The sequence below is a fragment of the Myxocyprinus asiaticus genome, chromosome 15 (assembly GCF_019703515.2).
Source record: "Myxocyprinus asiaticus isolate MX2 ecotype Aquarium Trade chromosome 15, UBuf_Myxa_2, whole genome shotgun sequence".
Lineage (NCBI taxonomy): Eukaryota > Metazoa > Chordata > Actinopteri > Cypriniformes > Catostomidae > Myxocyprinus > Myxocyprinus asiaticus.
The window spans coordinates 23,777,745-23,782,808 of NC_059358.1; positions in this window are offsets into that span (position 1 = coordinate 23,777,745).

A 5,064-nucleotide genomic window follows, 5' to 3' on the forward strand; every position below is an offset into this window, starting at 1 on the left:
GATTGCTGAAGTCCGGTTTTTCTATAAAAATTTTTGCGGGACAGAATTACACAGCAAAAGATAATCTATAAAACAAACTCCAGCCAATAGGCGGAATAAACACATAGAGTGTGTAGATTCATCCATAAAACTGTTCCGAAGGAGTGCTACTACACAAACTCCAGCCTCTAGGCGGAACCAGCACAAAAAGAAACAAAAAAAGGTGCTCGGTTTCCTCAGATGGTCAAGTGAATGTTCAGTGAGTCAGTCCACTTGGCTGCAACGTGAGTACCACAAAATAACTTACTCAGTCCATTGACTTTATGAAGGACATTGCTTGCTGGGGACATGTAAATATTTTACAGCCATGCTTAGCATCTATTCTCAATTTGGCCAGGAACATCAGTGCAAAATCAACCTTCCGTTGATGTAAGAGTTTCTTGCATTCCTACAGTCAATCACATTTCTCTCTTGTCGAATTCACAAAGTCTGGGAACAAGAAAATGCTGTGGTTCTTCCAAGAAAGCCTTCCTTTACTCCTTGCCTCAAGTAACATGAGATCTTTATCGGATGATCTCAGAAATTTGGCCAGAATTGATCTGGGCCTGTGTCCCTCAGCGGATCGCCGAGCCGGAACCCTGTGAGCTCGCTCGATTTCCAGCTTATGGCCTGTTATGTCGAGCAGACTCGGAAAGAGCCCGTCCAGGAATTTCACCATATCCCGACCTTCTTCGTCCTCAGGAATTCCAGCAATTCTGACGTTATTCCGCAGGTTACGGTTCTCCAAGTCCTCCAACTTCTCCCAGACGCACTCCAAATCCACCTTGGTCACTAGCAGATTATCAGCTAATTCCCTCTCCGATGACTCCAGATAATCCATCCGTTTTATCGACATCCTCCACTTTTGTAACCACCTCAGTGAAATTCGTCTCCATGGCAGTGATCGATTGACGTATTACAGCAAGATCCTTCAAATCAGTAACGACTTTCATCAGCATTGCCGATATGTTCAACAGTTCTCGTCATATTTCCCTCACTTCTTTGGCCAAATCGGCTCCCTGGCTTGAGGCCTGGTCAGGGGCGTCAGCTTGAGCACGTAAGTGTCTTTTAATTTCTCCAGAGCCCGAGGATTTTGAATTCTTTGACATATTGTCTTCCTAGAACAGTTAAGGATCAGGGTGTATCGAATCTCACTGGTTTATGACATAAAAAGTGCGCAGAACTTGCCGTTCACACGTATGAACCTCGCATGCCGTCCATAAGCCCTCCCTCCATAAAATGTATTAATTCTTTCTCCAGATTTTCAGGATATAGGGTGAACTGGTTTCCCACCTGGTGCCTTTTAATGGCCCAAGCAAGACATTAAGTATTTAGGCATTTTATTTCCAGAAAATTTGAGATATTTAGTTAGAGTTCATTTTGACCCATTAATATAAAGCTTCACTAAATTTGTATATGGCAGGGAAGGTCAATGTTATAAAAATGAACTGTATCCCCAAATTCAGTTATCTACTACAGTCTCTCCCTCTAGAAGTTCCTCTTTCTTATTTGGAACAATTTTATAGAATATCTAAGTCCTTTATTTGGAATGATAAACGACCTTGGTTGCATTTCTGTAAATTAAACCAATTGACAAAGGAGGTTTGCATTTGAAAATATAACACAGCAATTTGGGATTTCTAGGTCAACATTTTTCAGGACTTTACAGTTGCGTCATTTATTTGTACTATTTTTGTTGGTAGTACACAGCTCCTTAAAGCTGCAGACACCTTCTCTATGGTGCTCACAGCCTTTGGAAAGGGGCATTAAGCATCAGTATATTATTCCTTGTTGATTCAGAGTCTTGGTGACGGGGCCTTAACTGCTCTTAAGAGGTTATGGGAAAGAGATTTGGCTTGGTATTGGAGAATGGGGAGTCGAAAATTAAAAAATTGTTAAAACTATGTCTAGGGATGCAAGGGTAGGCCTTATTCAGTTTAAGATTTTGCATCGTTTCTGCTGGACTCCCTCTAGATTGTTTAGGCTTGGTTTAAAAGACACACCGACCTGCTGGCGATGTCAGTTAGAGGATGGAGACATAGCCCATGCTCTGTGGTTCTGTGCTATGATTAAAGAATTCTGGGCAATAGTCCAGAATTGTATCTGTGAGGTTTTAGATACTCAAATTTCATTTTGCCCTAGACTATGTAGTATATTGGGTGATGGGGAGGTTATTAAACTAGGTGACAAATATACTAAAAACTAGCTTAATGATCAGCAGACAAATAATTCTTAGAGGATGGAAGTCAATTGGCACTCCCTCATTCAAGAATGTTTACCGAATTGGGCAGGGTGGCGGCATTTGAAAGGATGTCACATAAACAGTGTGGCAGATTGGACGTGTAAGAAATGGAACAGGTATTTGTCCTTTCTGGAAGGCTCTCAGTGAGGAACACATGGAGAGGGACAAAATTATGGTAGTAATTGTGGATTCTGTTCTTTGTAGAATTCGTTCATTTCTCTTTGTTTGTTTATTTTTATACTTTTATTTTCTAAAAAAAATTTTTTTTTTGTTTATATGTGTGCAGAGTGTAATTTAGGCTTTGAGCACAGGGTTGTTTGTTGAGGGACAGGGTGGGGTTGGGGGGTTAAAGTTGATTCTGTGATATATATATATATATATATATATATATATATAATATGTGTGTGTGTGTTTTGTTTATGTATGAATCAATAAAAAGTGTTAATAACAAAAGAATGTCTCTGCAGGGCTTTGTACAGTTTAGATATTGAGCCAGCCAGAGTGAAAACATATTTTACAAAAAACGTATTTTCTGACGAAAATAATTGTCTCCATTTTTGCCTTACAGTTCTAATTTTGTTGTTGTGTCATAGTTACATGACATGCATTGCTCTATTTACAACTAATCTATAGATGTTCAGATGTTCATACCAAAGTTACTTTGGCAGTTTGCTATTACAGTCTGTACACAAATCTGTTTTATAATTTCAAAAAAGTATTTTTGTCTTGTTTTCCACAAAACTCACTATATTTTGTTAGATTTATGCTAAAAACAAGAAACAATTTTCAAACAGGTAACAAAAACAAACCTTATTCAAGATATATTCTCTGAAGTCTTGATACACTATCTATGCCATTTTGCTTTTCAAGTAAATGTATTTTGTTTCAAGGTGTTTTTTTTTATTTATTTTTTTTATAGGAAATTAAGACAAAAATACTGAAAGAAAAGAATTTTGAGAGTACTTTCATGTTTATGATTCTACGACTTTTATATTAGTAACACCATAAATTATTAAGATGCTTCGAAGTCCTGGTTCTCCCTATAGTCTGTCCGCCCCTGCTCCAAATGCACAAAGGCAGCATAAAAGCAATCCATAAGACTCCAGTGGTGTATTCTTCAGAAGCAATATGACAAGTGTGGGTGAGAAACAGATCAATATAAAAGTAATTTTTACTATCAGTCTCCGCTTTCACTATCATTTCCACATTCTTCTTCTTTTCTTTTTGGCGATTCGTATTCTTTGTGCATATTGCCACCTACTGGGCAAGGAGGAGAATTTATAGTAACGAGGACTTAAATATCGATCTGTTTCTTGCCCACACTTATCATATCACATCTAAAGATATAGATTTAACCATTGGAGTCATATGGATTACATTTATGTTGCCTTTATGTGCATTTTGGAGCTTCAGAATGTTGGTACCCATTCACTTGCATTGTATGGACCTACAGAGCTGAGATATTCTTATAAAAATCTTTGTTTGTGTTCAGTAGAAGAAAGAAAGTAATACACATCTGGGATGGCATGGGGGTGAGTAAATGATGAGAGAATTCTCATTTTTGGGTGAACTATGCCTTTAATATTGAAAATAAGTCAGACTCATAGACTTCCATTTTTGGTAGAATGACAGGCTACAAGCAGTCTGTTTTGGTTAGTGATGGAGCATTTGGATAAGGACCAGAGGAGCTTTTTCCTTTCATATACTATATGGTAGCTTACTATCTGTCTGTGACTTGGCAAACACTCCCAATGCAGTGCGGGGGTCTGCTCAGAGAGAGTAAACCAGGCCATGCTAATATTAGAGGTTGCATATTGCTGATGGGCTTTTCTTGTTCCCAGTGTTTCTCTCCTCTTGTTGACAGTATGTGTTTTGAACACAGGGTGTTTTCAGATCTTCTCAAGGTTGAGCATGCAGATAACATTTTTGCATGTGAGTGTGTGCGTGATGGGGACAGTGACTTTTGAATTTGTATGTGGGTCCCCCCTGAGGGTGAGTTACAACTACAACTACTACAACTACTAGTGTGTTTGTCAGTCTGAGAATAGAATAGAATAGAATTGAATCTGTTTTGCCACATAGCCCTTGTTATAGGCAGGCACAGCTCTACAACGTACATGATACAGTGTGTGAAATGTACAATAGTATCTGTAAAATGGTTCAAAATACAATATACACTATACAACAGCTCAATATCATATGTAATATATACTGAGGTCCTTATATATCTGGCGGTGGGAGCTTGATGTTTTGGTGTAGTAAGGGATATCATTTCAACACAGACTTGTAAAGTCCCATGCAAATAATGTGCTTACTCTCGCATCACACGTAATGGTGGTGAGGAAGAGATGAGAATTAGTTTTCCACTGAGGGTAACTAATTAGTCATCGAAAAATAGTGAGATGCATTGCAGCTCTGAGAAAACCGTACAAAGGCACCCTCAAGAGAATTTCATTCTCTGTTGCTGTGTTTGTGTTTATTATGAGTGCACCATGGTGTACAGTATGTATGTGAGGTAGTGCTTGTATTGTGGCTACGTGTTTTTTCTTCTAGTGTGCTTGGATCCTCCCTCACAATTTTCCCTTCTAACCCCCCCACAATCCATGTGTGTGTAGTCTGGGCACCCTGCCAAATATAGTGTGTTTTTTGAATGAATACCTGATGAAGCTGCAAAGGCTTTGTGTCTGTGTGTGTGTGTGTGTGTGTGTGTGTGTGAAGAAAGAGAGGGAGGGAGGGAGAGATAGAGAGAGAGGGAGGGAGGTAGAGAGAGAGAGAGAGAGAGAGAGAGAGCTAGCAGTCTGTTT